Source organism: Macaca nemestrina, chromosome 5, assembly GCF_043159975.1.
Source record: "Macaca nemestrina isolate mMacNem1 chromosome 5, mMacNem.hap1, whole genome shotgun sequence".
Classification (NCBI taxonomy): Eukaryota; Metazoa; Chordata; class Mammalia; order Primates; family Cercopithecidae; genus Macaca; species Macaca nemestrina.
In genome coordinates, this window is record NC_092129.1 from 151,557,211 (window position 1) to 151,572,505 (window position 15,295).

General features: G+C 40.6%; 1 protein-coding gene and 1 pseudogene across 3 annotated transcripts in view; one reads left to right on the forward strand and one right to left on the reverse strand.

Annotated features, from left to right (window-relative positions):
* Positions 1–7,584, forward strand: part of Mane-B (HLA class I histocompatibility antigen, B-45 alpha chain-like) — a 39,695-nt gene extending 32,111 nt beyond the window's left edge. For all 3 annotated transcript variants that reach the window (XM_071097312.1, XM_071097314.1, XM_071097313.1), the window contains one exon: positions 2,061–7,584. The gene's annotated coding sequence lies outside the window, so the exon portion shown is untranslated. The remainder of the gene's footprint in view (positions 1–2,060) is intronic.
* On the reverse strand, positions 148–6,760 carry LOC139363237 (uncharacterized; annotated as a pseudogene).
* Positions 7,585–15,295: the final 7,711 nt, after the last annotated feature.

The following is a 15,295-nucleotide window of genomic DNA, read 5'->3' on the forward strand; positions in this document are numbered from 1 at the left end:
AGTGGGGACAGGGAAGGTGGCTGTTGTGCTGGGTGGTCTTTGTGTGCCTTGTTGCAAAGATGACCTTTGAGGAAAGAGTTGAGGGACATGAGGAGTTGCCCACGAGGATGTCTGCGGAAGTTCTTTCCAGGCAGAGGATCCTCTGGTTCAAATGTACTGGGGCAGGAAGGTGTCTGTGTTCCCAGAAGAGCAAGGAGGCCAGGAGGGCTGGACAGAGAGAAACTGGGATGAGGTCAGAGGTGTGGTCAGAGCAGGTGGGCCAGGAGGGAGTGGGGAAGCATCTGACCTCTGCTCTGAGTGAGATGGAAAGGTAGAGGACAGTTTTGAGCAGAAGCGGGACATGATATGACTTCTCTTTTAAAAGGATCTCTGACTGCTGTGTTGAGAACAGAATTGAGAGGTGAGGGATGAGGGAGGCAGAAGGGAAAACAGTAGGAAGCGAGTAGAGTATTCCAGGCTGGAGATGTCGGTGACCTTGACTGGGGTGTGAGCAGGGGAAATAGTGGGATGTGAGGGGATTCTGGATGCATTTGAAGATGGAGTTACAGCATTTGACAATGGATTGTATCTGTGGTATTTGAAAGACAAATCAAGGACACCCATCGTTATAAAATGAGTGAGTAGAAGGATGGAGCTGCTGTCAGTGGAGATGGGGAGACTCTGGCAGGAGCATGCTGAGGAGGGGGCATCACAGGCACTCAGTAGAGGAGATGTCTACTAGGAATGCAGGTGGGGGAGCTGGGGTGGAATTTGGGCAGACAACTCCAGAGTTTAGGGAAAGGAGAAATAGACTGGGCAGGAGAAATAGATTTAGGAGGTCACATCATATAAACGATACAAAAAACCTCAAGCATGAATGAGGGCACCAAGGGAGTGATTGACTGTGGAAAAGAATGAGGGCAAGGACTGAACCCTGGACCTCCAGTTCTAAGGGATGTGATCAGACCACACCCAGAGCAGACTGCACAGTTCTGACCCCATGTCTATAGGACACTAGACAAGGAACGCCCATGTCCATGGGGATCACCTGGACATGGTGCTGAGATCCAGGAAGTCTGGAGTCGAGCAAGAGATTCTTGATTTATGACAAGGCTGGAGCTCATGCTGCTGGTCTCCAGATCAAGAACACCAGGATCCCACATGCCTGAGCATCAGTCTCACCTGTAGCACTTGTTATATAAGTGATTCCTTGGTCTTGTGCGTAATACTCTGAGACAGACATTCTGGGAAATGGCCTGCGTATTTTCTAAGCCCCACCAGCAATCCTGTTGCTCAGCCAGATTGGGAACCACTGAGATCAGAGATCAGAGAGTGCCCAGGGTAGGTGGGTGGGGTGGGTTTTCAAACCTTGTTTAAAAGAGGATTTTTCTTGCGAAAGAAAAGGGAGGATGTGTACCATCAGTTATGAGATGTGACATTCCCTGTTGTTCTCTCCACCATGGGGTAGAGGCCAGGTACACAATTCAGGATGTGGCTCTCGCACAAAGAACATCCCTGAATGCCGCTCTCTGACACTCGTCCACAGACTCATTTCCCACTCACTTCTTGGAGCAAACTATGGAAACCAGTTCTTTAATTTACACATGAAGTAGTATACGTGGTATTGGGGGCTAATTTTATTGTGGGGAATGTCAGGGACAAACTGCCCCAAAAAGCTTCTTGGTACTGCAGACACTGCCCCAAAACCTCTCTGAGCTGCCCACCCATCCCCCTAATGCTCTGCGACTCTTCTCCTTCCCCTAAGCCTCTTTACATTTCTAAGCCCTTATCTAGGTGCAGCGGTGAAGCCAGCAGACTTCACTTATCACACTTTCCTGCAATAAGCAAACCCCAATTACAAACCATCCAGACTGCACAGGGGGAGGTCGAGCGAAGCATAAACAAACCGTGCCTAAACCCTCCCAAAGACCTCCCTCACACTCCCCTCCTCAATATAAACCCCTCATTCTGTAAGCTTGGTGCTGCCTCCTCTGTCTGTGGTGGAGCAGCCGGCAGGTTAACAAACTTCCGCGCCTGACCTTGGGTTTCCTTCTCATCCTTTCTTTTGGCTGACCTTACAGGGAAGGCTACAGAACCAGCGTGGAAACTACACATCCAGGAACAGAATCCACAGCCCACCCTGGATCAGGTCCCTCCTGGGAACAACTGCCCCTGCTGCTGAGCACAGATGCCACTGCTCACACCTCTGACACCTGGTGCTGGACACTGGACCCTGAGGCCAGGAGAGACGTCACTGCTGCACCTGGAAACTGGACATCACTACTCCCATTCAACCACTTCTACTAAAATACTTTCTGCACAGTCCCAGCCTCTGTGTCACCTCTTTCTGGCTCAGAGTCTGGCAGTGATATAGGAGTTGAGAAGAAATTATTTCGGCAGATAGTGAGGGTATGGAAGTCCTCAGTAAGGTTTTTTTAAATGAAATGCAGCCCCGAAATCATTTCCTTTTCTAACAAAGAGCATCCTGTAAAATTACTACATCTAACAAGAGAGATAGACTGCAATACAATTAGAGAGGAGACTTCAACATCCCAACCTCAGCATGAGACTGATCATCTACACAGAAAATCAAGAAAGAAACATTGGATTTAAACTGAACTTTAGACCAAATAAAGATAACAGATATTTACAGAGCACTTTATTTAACACTACAGAATGTACGCTCTTTTCATGAACACGTGGAACATTTTCCAGGAGAGAGCCTATGTTAAGCCACAAAACAAGTCTCAACAAATAATCAAAAATTGAAATCATATCAAATATCTTCTCTGGCCACAATGGAAAAATACTGGAAATGTACACCAAGGGAAAGTTTGGCAACTAGACAAATATATGGAAATTAAACAACATGCTCCTGAATAATCATTGAGTCAACAGAGAAATTCAGATGGAAATCAGAAAGTTTCTTGCAACAAATGAAAATGGAAACACAACATACCAACGTTGTGTGATACAGCTAAACAGGGCTAAAAGGGAAGTTTATAGCAATAAATACCTACTTAAGAAAAGTAGAAACATTACAAATTAACAATATAACAATGAACCTCAAGGAACTAGAAAAGCAACAAAGCACATCCAAAATTAGCAGAAAAAGTAATAAAGACCAGAGCACAACTAAATAAAGACTTTTAGAAACCATGTAAATTATCAACAAAGTGAAAAGTTTGTTCTTCAAAAAGACAAACAAAAGTGATAAACTACTAGCTGGACAAACCAAGAAACAGAGAGAGAAGACTCAAAAGAAAAGAGAAATATTACAACTGATACCGCAAAAATACAAAAAGATCATCAGAGACTTTTATGAACAATTGTGTACTGACAAACTGGAAAACCTGGAGGATATGGATAAATTCCTGGAAACATATAACCTAGCAAGACTAGATTAAGAATAGAAAACCTGAAGCCCTAACATCCGTGAACTGTTCAGCGGGTCCAGTGGGCCCCTGACCACACTGTGATTATTTCTTCAGCGCTGGTTTGCATAATTGAAATAGACCTACTCAGCCATGGGCAGAATCCGCAGATCAGCTCTTTTTTTTTTTTAACTTTTATTTTCAGTTCAATGGTACAAGTGTAGGCTGTTTTATAGGTGAACTTGTGTTCTTGGAGTTTGTTGCACAGATTATTTAATCACCCAGGTTTTAAGCCTAGTACCCATTGGTTATTTTTCCTGATCCTCTCCCTCCTCCTACTTTCCATCTTCTGAAAGAACCCTGTGTGTGCTGTTCCCCTCTGAGTTTCTATGTGTTCTCATCATTTAGCTTCCACTTAGAAGTGAGAACATGCAGTATTTGGTTTTCTGTTCCTGCATTAGTTTGCTAAGGATAATGGCTTCCAGCTCCATCCATGTCCCTGCAAAGGACATGATCTTGTTCCTTTTACTGGCTGCATAGTATTACATGGTATGTATCTATCACATTGCCTTTATCCAGTCTATCATTGATGGACATTTAAGTTGATTCCGTATCTTTTCTATTGTGAATGTTGCTGCAATGAACATATGTGCCTATGTCTTTACAATAGAATGATTTATTTTCTTTTGGGTATAATGGTATTTCTGCCTTAAGGCCTTTGAGAAATCACTGCACAATGGCTGATCTAATTTACAATCTCACCAACAGTGTGTAAGTGTTCCTTTTTCTCCACAACCTTGCCAGCATCTGTTATTTTTTGACTTTTTAATAATCACCATTCTGCCTGGTGTGAAATGGTATCTCATTGTGGTTTTGATTTGCATTTCTCTAATGATGAGTGATGTTGAGCTTTTTTTCAGATGTTTGTCAGCTGCATGTATGTCTTCTTTTCAGAAGTGTCTGTTCATACTGTTTGCCCTCTTTTTGATGGAGTTAGTTTGTTTTTTCTTGTGAATTTGTTAAAGTTCCTTATAGATGCTAGATGTTAGATCTTTGTTGGATTCACAGTTTGCAAAAAATTTTCCCTCATTCTGTAGGCTGTTTACTCTGTTGATAATTTCTTTTGCTGTGCAGAAGCTCTTTGGTTTAATTAGATCCTGTTTGTCAATTTTTGCTTTGGTGCACTTGCTTTTGGCATCTTTGTCATAAAATCATTGCCCATGCCTATGTCCTGAGTGGTACTGCCTAGGTTGTCTTCCAGGGTTTTTATAGCTTTGGGTTTTACATTTAAGTCTAATCCATGTTGAGGTGATTTCTGTATATGGTATAAGGAAGGGGTTCAGTTTAAACCTTCTGCATATGGCTAGTCAGTTATCCCAGCACTATTTATAAATAGGGAATTCTTTCCCCATTTCATGTTTTTGTCAGGTTTGTCAAACAGTTGTAGGCATGTGATCTTATTTCTGGATTCTCTATTCTGTTCCATTGGTTTATGTGACTGTTTTTGTACCAGTACCATGCTGTTTTGGTTACTATAGACCTGAAGTATAGTTGAAATCTGGTACCATAAAACCTCCAAGTTTGTTCCTTTTGTCTAGGATTGCCTTGGCTATTCGGGCTTTTTTTCTGTTCCATGTGAATTTTTAAATTATTTTTTCTAGTTCTGTGAAGAATGTCAATGATAGTTTGATAGTAATATCATTGAATCTGTTGGGAGCAAATCCCCCAGAATCCGGCCATAAACTGCCCCCAAAACTGGCCATAAACAAAATCTCTGCAGCACTGTGACATGTTCATGTTGGCCGTAAAGCCCACGCTGGAAGGTTATGGGATTACCGGAATGAGGGCAAGGAATACCTGGCCTGCCCAGGTGGAAACCCACTTAAAGGCATTCTTAAGCCACAAATAATAGCATGAACGAGTGCCTTAAGAGCATGTTCCTGCTGCAGTTAACTAGCTCAACCTATTCCTTTAATTCAGCCCATCCCTTCGTTTCCCATAAGGGATACTTTTAGTTAATTTAATGTCTATAGAAACAATGCTAATGACTGGCTTGCTGTTAATAAATCTGTGGGTAAATCTCCGTTTGGGACTTTCAACTCTGAAGGCTGTGAGACTCCTGATTTCCCACTTCACACCTCTATCTTTCTCTGTGTGTGTGTCTTTAATTCCTCTAGCACCACTGGGTTAGGGTCTCCCCAACAGAGCTGGTCTCAGCGGAATCTATACATTGTTTTCGGCAGTATGGCCATTTCCACGATATTGATTTTTCCTATCCATAAGCATAGGAAAATTTTCCATTTGTTTGCATCATCTCTGATTTCTTTGAACAGTGGATTGTAGTTTCCCTTGTAGAGATCTTTTACTTCCCAAGTTAGGTGTATTCCTACGTATTTTATTCTTTTTGTGGCAGTTGTGAATGGGAGTTCATTCTTGATCTGGCTCTCAGCTTACCTGTTGTTGGTGTGTAGAAATGCTAGTAAATTTTGCACTTTGATTTAGTATCCTGAGACTTTGCTGAAGTTGTTTATCAGCTTAAGAAGCTTTTGGGCTGAGACTATGGTTTTTTTCCAGATATCAAGTCATGTCATCTGCAAACGGGAATAGTTTGAATTCCTCTCTTCCTATTTGAATACCATTTATTTATTTCACTTGCCTGATTGTCCTGTCCAGAACTTCCAATACTATGTTGAATAGGAGTAGTGAGAGAAGTCATCCTTGTTTTGTATCAGTTTTCAAGGGGAATGCTTCTAGCTTTTGCCCATTCAGTATGATGTTGGCTGTGGGGTTGCCATAGATGGCTTTTACTATTTTGAGGTATGTTCCTTCAACACCTAGTTTATTGAGTATTTTTTTTTTTATACGGAGTGTCATTATGTCACCTGGGCTGGAGTGCAGTGGTGCGCTCTTGGCTCACTTCAACCTCTGTCTCCCCAGTTCAAGCAATTCTCCTGCCTCATCTTCCTGAGTAGCTGGGATTACAGGCACCCGCCATCACACCATCACATGCAGCTTTTTTTTTTGTATTTTTTTTTAGTAGAGACTGGGTTTCACCATGTTGGCCAGGATGGTCTTGAACTCCTGACCTCGTGATTCAAGAGGTGTTTTTTTTTTTTTTAACATGAATAGATGTTGAATTTTCTCAAAAGCTTTTTCTGCATCTACTGAGATAATCACGTAGTTTTTGCCTTTAGTTCTGTTTATGTGATGAATCCATTTATTGGTTTGCATATGTTGAACCAACCTTGCATCCTGGGGATGAAGCCTACTTGATTGTGGTGGATAAGCTTTCTGATGTGCTGCTGGATTAGGTTTGCCAGCGTTGTGTTGAAGATTTTTGTGTCAGTGTTCATCAAGAATATTGGCCTGAAGTTTTCTTTTCTGTTGTTGTTGTATCTCTGCCACATTTTGGTATCGGGATGATGCTGCCCTAATAGAAGGAGTTAGGGAGGACTTTCTCCTCCTCATTTTTTGGGAATAGTTTCAGTAAGAATGGTACCATCTCTTCTTTGTACATCTAATAGGACTCACCTGTCAATCATCTGGTCCTGGGGTTTTTTGGTGGTTTGTAGGCTGCTTATTACTGCCTCAAGTTCAGAACTCATTATTTATTCAGGGATTCAATTTCTTCCTGGTTCAATCTTGGGGGTGGTGTATGTGTCCAGGAATTGATCCTTGTCTTCTAGATTTTTGAGTTTACGTGCATAGAGGTGTTCATAATATTTTCTGGTGGTTACTTGTATTTCTGTGGGGTCAGTGGTAATGTTCTTATTGTTTCTGATTGTGTTTATTTGAATTTTCTCTCTTCTTTGTTAGTCTAGCTCGTGGTCTATATGTTTTATTATTATTATTATTTTTAAAACTTCCTGACGTCACTGATCTTTTGAATGATTAATATGAAGGTGTGTTCTGGTTTATTTTAAGTTGTTCCTCCTCCCTCTGAAAAAAGTATTTTCACATTAGAAAAAAAGAATTTGTTGACTTTAGATCTATGGATAATTATTTCTAAGCAATGTGTTTTTGTTCCCCACTAATCTTGACTATATCAGATACCATTTATGAAACGTTCTTGCTATAACTAAGTGCCTCTCCAAGACCCCGACTGAGTCCCCGCACCTGCTACAGTGAGCTGCCATTCCACACCCATCACATGTGGCACTTTGGCCAGTCCTTGACATTGTCTGACTTTTCAAATGTCGGTAGTATTTATTAAAGATGAAGATGCACGTACCCTTGGACTGAGCAGTTTCACTAGTGGGAAATACCAAAATCTTCCTACGTGTATATCTAGAGGTTTGTAGACAAATGTTGCAGCCTTGTTTGTAACAGTGAAAAATTGAAAACAACCTGGAAGTCCAGTGATGGGAAAATGAATATATTTCTATCTTAGACTGGGGAAGCCAAAGCAGATTCCAAGACTGAAATTTCAGTGAAAGCAGTTTATTTGCTAGGTCTTACCAGAAAGCATCAATTGAGGTATGGAGAAATGGAACTGAGAAGGCAAGAAAAGCAGTTTAAAGTCAGTGAGCAGGTTCTCATTGGTATCAAGCTCCATACTGCTGAGATGCAGGGAAACGGAGGGGAGAAAGCTGGAGTATTGATCCTCCACTCCTTGGTTGTCAGCTCCCTGTCCTGTGTGTGGGTGGAACGTACTTCAGCTGCTCTATAGCAAGTCCCAGGTGTTTGCAGTAAGAAGCTGCTGGCATGCACAAGAACAGTGAATGCCAAACACTTAAAGCAATTCCTTGTTTAAGTATGTAAGCTCTTCATACTTTTTATTTATTTATTTTTAGACAGAATTTTGCTCTTGTTGCCCAGACGGAGTGCAATGGCGTGACCTCGGCTCACTGCAACCTCCGCCTTTCTGGGTTCAAGCAATTCTGCCTCAGGCTCCCGAATAGCTGGGACTACAGGCGCACACCACCACGCCTGGCTAATTTTGTGTTTTTGGTGGAGATGGGGTTTCATCATGTTGGTCAGACTGGTCTCAAACTCCTGACCTCAAGTGATCCGCCCGCCTCAGCCTCCCAAAGTACTGGAATTACAGGCATGAGCCATCGCACCCGGCAGATCTTCATTCTTTTTATGTAGTTAAATGTATAAAGCCACACATGGTTTATTTGAAATATTTTATGATTTAAAAAAATACAGAAGCAGGAAAACCAATTCTAAGTTCAAGTGGGGGATGATGGTAGCTTGAACCAAAGCGTTGCATGTAGTAAGAAACTGTGATTTAAGATATATTTTAAGGTTGGAAGTAGCAGGATATTCTGATGGAGTTTGACTTTGGTTTTGGGCCCACTGAGTTTGAGATGCCTCTGAGAAATGAAGGATGTGGAGAAAGAATAGAAGAAAAACTGGCCAGGCTCAGTGACTCACGCCTGTAACACATTGGCTCAGCATTTTGGGAGGCAGAGACATACAGATCCCTTGAGACCAGCTTGGGCAACATGGTGAAGCCCCATCTCTCCAAAAAATACAAAAATTGGCTGGGCCCTGTGGCGCCCACCTGTAGTCCCATCTGCTCAGGGACTGAGGTGGATGAACTGACCCCGCGCGGTCACGGCTGCAGTGAGTTGTGATTGCGCCACTGCACTCCAGCCTGGGTGACAGAAGAGACCCTGTCTCAAAAAGAAAGCTGGAAACAATGGAAGCATGACTTCAGAATTCTATAAAGAAAGCTATTTTCAATGGATAAATCTATATTCAGCCAAATAATCAAGGGTGAAGGTAAAATAATACATTTTTAGACAAGCAAAGACTCAGGGGTTACTTTCATGTGCCCTTTCTTGGGAAGCTATTGGAGAAAATACTCCAGCAAAATGCAGGAGTAGACAAACCAGAGAAAGACATGGATCCAGCAAATAGGATCTAACACAGGAAATATTCCAGTTATGGAACTGGCTTTAAAAAGAAACAGTGAAAATATTAATAGGTTAGCTGGGTGGAATGACCCATGTCTGTAGTTCCAGCTACTCAGCAGTCTAAGCAAGAGGATGGTTTGAGCCCAAGAGTTCCAGACCAGGCTGGCCACCATAGTGAGGTCCCTTCACTTAGAAATAATAATAAGTTATTGCCAAATTTGGGGCATTTGGAAGTAAGTCCATTGTAGATAAAGCAAAAGTAAAAAAGCAAGGGGAGAAGGGTGGTTAGGCAATCATTAATTCTAGGGCAGAAAGTAGTACAGGATAGGAAGAGCATAATACTCTGTTTTTCTCAACAGTGAGCAATATGTACTTAGTCATAATGATGTGGTGACTGCTTAGCCCCTAAATCTGGTAACTACTTTGGGACAATATGAGAGGGAAAGTGAAGATAGTGATGGTGTAAGAGCTAAATCCTCATCTGTCATATCAAGAAATCACTATAGAATGTATAAAATAATCAAGAAATGACTGAGTAGTTATGTGAGGAGAAAAATAGAGTTGCTATTTTTTTTTTGCTAAGAGAGTTAAAAGTCATTACTCTGGAGGATTAGGAGGGATGGGGCAGGGGACTGTTAGGATGCATTATAGACTGAAGAAGCTTTTTAAAATTACATGTATTAATATATGCACCCACTTGAAAAACTAAAAAAAAATAATTTGGAAAAACCCATGAAGGTAACTACCAGAAAGAAAGACTAAGAGAATGCAAAGTGCTTGTCTCTGGAAAGAACAACTGGCAAGACTGTTGTTTTCATTGTAAGATTTTGGAATCATTTGATCTTACTTAACCATTTTCATGTATTTATTTAATAAAAACAATTTTATCTTAATAAAAAGTTACACTCGTGCATAAAACAAAACAAAACAAAACAAAACAAAGAAAAAAACCTTCCTGCCCAGCCCATCTCGATCTCCCCAAATCCTCCACACTAATGAGAACTGTCTCCTTCTTGCCTCCCTGGACTGAACTTTTTAACACTGGAAAGTGGATGTGATTTCTAGTTTCAGCATGTCCTGGTTTATTGTGCTGTCAGCAAAATAAAATCAAAACATACGTTGAAAAAATATTAAATAAAATAACCCATAGTGAGCAAAGGTTTACAATGTATTTTTTATGTCAAGTTCTCACCCTGTGGCCTAGGCTGGAGTCCAGTGGTGCGATCATAGCTTCACTGGAGCTTTGCTTTCATGAGCTCAAGGGATCTTCCCACCTCAGCCTCCCCAATACCTGGGAATATGAGTGCCCACCACTATGCCCAGCTAAGTTTACTTATTTTTATTCTTTTTTAGAGACAAGGGTCTCACTATGTTGTCCAAGCTGGTCTCCAACTCCTGATCTCAAGCAATCCTCTGGCCTTAGCATCCTGAACTGCTGGGATTACAGGGGTGAGCTGTCATGCCCGGCTTGTAATGTACTGATGCCATCAAGGTTTCATTCTCCAAGTGTGGACACAGCAGCAGAGGCCCCTTGTCTCTTGGGTCAGGACACTGGGTAGAGTGGAATAGCAGGACAACAAAGTCACTGCAGAAAGTGCCCATGTGAGAGAGGTCCAGCAGGAAGGGCCAACTGACCCAGGGCTACCATATTTAGGGATAACTTCTCTTTCTGGGCAGGACTGTTCTTTGATTACTTTTGTATTCACAATAGTTCTGAAATCGTAGGATGATGAGACTCAAGACTGGCTGGGATTTGTTTTCAAAAAACCATCTCCAAGATTTGTTGATCTTTTGAATGGTTTTTATTGTCGCAATTTCCTTCAGAACTTAACTCATTCTTAACATTTCGCAGTCTACTTTCAGTTAATAATGTACTAGTACCCGTAAATATAGAAATACTGCAACCATTTATCATCTATAAAATGTCCATCTTTTATGGTATATATATTATATGGAATATATCTATATAGGTTGTAAGTCCCACGATAAAAAACTTTTTCTTTAAACAGTTCTATGTATATAAAGTAAGAATAAATGAGGGGAGCAAGATAGCCTTTTGCTCAGTATTTATCATTTTTGATCATCTTCATCTTTTCTGATAATCTCATTTTCCACCTGGTGTCATTTGCCTCTAGTCTGAAGAATTTTCTTTACCAGTTGTTATTGTACAGATCTGCTGGTGAGAAATTCTCTTAATTTTCTTTTACCTGAAATATCTCTTTATTTGCCTATCCTTGAAGGACATCTATGCTGGATATAGAATTCGTAGTTGACCTTTTTGTCTTCCAGCACTTTAAAGATGTTATTCTATTTTCTTTCGTTTCTATGGTTTCTAATAAGAAGTCATTGGTCAGGACAAGAGGAACAGAGAAACCATAACTGGGAAAATAACATGGTAGACCTAAAACTTGTCATATCAATAATGACAAAAACCTGTATGAATCACCACTCTAATGAAGGGTAGAGATTGTGTGACTTGGTTTAAGAAAACACGGAACCCAACCATATGCTCTTTCCAGACATGCACTTTGTTTGTTTGTTTTAACTTTTATTTTTAGCTAAGAGGCACATGTACAGGTTTGTTATATAGGTAAACTTGTGTCATGGGTTTTGTTGTACAGATTATTTCTATACCCATTAGTACCCACCCAAGTATTAAGCCTTAGTACCCATTAGCTATTTTTCCTGATCCTCTCCCTCCTCCCACCCTCCACCCTCAAGTGGACCCCAGTGTGTGTTGTTTCCTTTACGTGACCATGTATTCTCATCATTTAGCTCCCATTTATAAGTGAGAACATGTGGTATATAGTTTTCTGTTCCTGCGTTAGTTTGCTAAGAATAATGGCCTCCAAATCCATCCATATTCCTGCAAAGGACATAATCTCATTCTTTTTTATGGCTGTATAGTATTCTATGGTGTATATGTGCCACATTTTCTTTATCCAGTCTACCATTGATGGGCATTTAGGTTGATTCCAGGTCTTTGCTATTGTGAATAGTGCTGCAATGAACATATGTGTACATGTAAGACATGCTCTTTCTTTTTAACTTTAATTTATTTTACTTTAAGTTCCAGGATACATGTGCAGAACGTGCAGGTTTGTTACATACATATAGTCTGCCATGGTGGTTTGCTGCACCTATTCACCCGTCCTGTAAGTTCCCTCCACTTGCCCCCAACTCCCCAACAGGCCCTGGTGTGTGTTGTTTCCCTCCTTGTGTCCACGTGTTCTCATTGTTCAACTCCCACTTAGGAGTGAGAACATGCGGTGTTTGTTTTTCTGTGCCCATGTTAGTTTGCAGAGGAAGATGACTTCCAGCTTCATCCATGTTTCTGCAAAGGACATGAACTCATTCCTTTTTATGGCTGTGTAGTATTCCATGGTGTATATCTACCACATTTTCTTTACCCAGGCTATCATTTATGGGCATGTGGGTTGGTTCCATGTCTTTGCTATTGAAAGTAGTGCTTCAATAAACAGACATGTGCATGTGTCTTTATAGTAGAATGATTCATATTCCTTTGGGTGTATACCCAGTAATGGGGTTGCTGGGTCAAATAGTATTTGTGGTTCTAGATCTTTGAGGAATGGTCACACCATCCTCCACAATAGTTGAACTATTTTACATCCCCGCCAACAGTGGAAAAGCATTCCTTTTTCTCCACAGTCTCGCCAGCATCTGTTGTTTCTTCACTTTTTAATAATTGCCATTCTGACTGGCAGGAGATAGTATATTGTGGTTTTGATTTGCTTTTCTCTAATGATCATTGATATTGATTTTTTTTTCGTTTGTTTCTTCTGCTGAGAAGTGTCTGTTCATATCCTTTGCCAATTTTTTATGGGGCTGTTTTTTTCCTTGTAAATTTAAGTTCCTTGTAAACAAACATGTGAGCTCATTGTTCTTGTTTAAACACCTAAGAGGCACTCTAACCAGTGCAACATTGCAAGAAAATTAACTAAGAGACCAATAGAAGGACGGGGTATGGTGGCTCATGCCTATAATCCCTGCATTTTGGGAGGCTGAGGTGGGAATATCACTTGAGTTCAGGAGTTTGAGACCAGCCTGATAGTGAGATCTCATCTCTACCAAATAAAAATAATTTTAAAAGAAAATGATCAATAGATAAGAAAGGAAGAAACAAAAGTCTTTCTTTGTCACCAGCTTCATTGCATATGTAGAAAACGCTAGGAGATTCTGAAAAAGTCTCTGGAATTAATCATTGAATTTGCAAAATAGTTCACAAAATATATTTAATAAGTTACTCAGATGAACATGAAAAGATAGTAAACAATACTAATCATCAAAGAAATGCAAGTTAAACCACAATGAGAAACCATCACACATCACCTAGAATAGGTAAAGCTAAAAAGACATATGATAAGTCTAAATACCATCAAGAATATGGAAAAAATAGGAATGTCTGATATTGTTGGTAGGAATGCAAAAAATGTGGCAGCCAATTTGTAAAGTGGTATGGCAATTTCTTATACAGTTACCCATCCATTACCACATGACCCAGCAATTCCACAAATATGTATTTATTGAAAAGAAGTAAAAATGTAAGACCACACTTGTAAGCAGTTATTTCTAGTGGCTTCATTAATAACAAACCCTAGCTGGAGTAATCCACATGTCAATCAACTAGAGAATAGAGAAACCAGTGAATAAACTGGGATTCCAGCAATACTCAGCAGCTGCTCAGCAACAAAAATGAGTGAATGGCATCATCTCAAACATCATTATGCTAAGTGAGAGACCAAACGAAAGACTACATACCATACGATTGCATGTCCATTAAATTCTAGAAATTTCAGTATTGCAGTGACAGAAAACAGAGCGGTGGTTGAGTGAAGGGAAGGGGTCAGGGTGGGAGGCAAGGATTAAATAGAAAGGGGCACAAAGAAAGTTTCTAGGGAAAAGAACCTGTTCTCTACAGTGCCACAGTTCAGGAGTAACTGGGTGGTGGGAACTAAGGGGAGAGGAAGGTGTGAGGGATGAGGGCAGAGAGAAGGGCTGGGGAAGCAGGAGGTGAGGAGAAGGAGCAGGGGAAAGGACTCCAAAGCAGTGGAGGAGCCTAGCAGGGGGTTCTCTGCATTCGGTGTTTCTCTACTGGGCAGTGTGGTAGTTACACGACTATAATTACCAATATTCACCAAAAACCGCAGCTAAAACTGGTGAATTTTATTACATGTAAATGCCCTAATAAGCAAAAAAAAAAAAAAAAAAAAAAAGGAGGGGGAAGGAGAGGGGAGGCAAAAATAAAGACATTTTTAGATCATCAAAGCCATAAAATTCATTTCCTAGGAGTCCTGTACCATATGTAATTTTAAAGGAAGTTCTTCAGGCTGAAGGGAAATGATACTAGATGGTGACCCAGATACACAGAAAGGAACAATTAACAACAGGAATGATGCACATACACATGTCACATTCACACTCATTTTCTTAATTTCCTGAAGACATGTGGCTGCTTGTCTAAAACAAAAAGTATTACACTGTATCATTGAGTTTATAATATAGATTGATGTAATATATAAAACCATAATAGCATAATGTTAGGTTAAACGAAGCTACACTGTTACAAGTGTCCTCTATTTTGCCGGGTGTTGGGTGTCGTTTAATATAACCTGAACTTCACTGTGAAAAGCCAAGGAATTGGGTTTCCATTCTTACAACAGTAAAAAATTAGTGTAAAGAAATATAGCCAAAAGCCACTAGGAGAATTAAAATCATAAACTACAAAATGTTTATTTGACACATAAAAAAGTAGTAGAGGAGGAGCAGAAACAAAGAGATGAGACCAATTGAAAACATATAGCAAATTGTAGACCAAAATCCAGCCATAGTAAGTGAAGAAATGACAGGACTTTGCTCACATTAGCAGGACTGCTGAGCACTGTGGGGAGAACAGACATGGGCAGGAGGTGAGTGTTGGGGTCTGCATGTTTCCTAAACAAAGGAATGAACACACAAGACAACACAAGACAAGACAAACATGGCGGCCGCCCTGAATGGCATGTTCTGCTTTATTTTATACAGTCGTTTGTGGAATGTTGCCAAGTCACAAGACACATT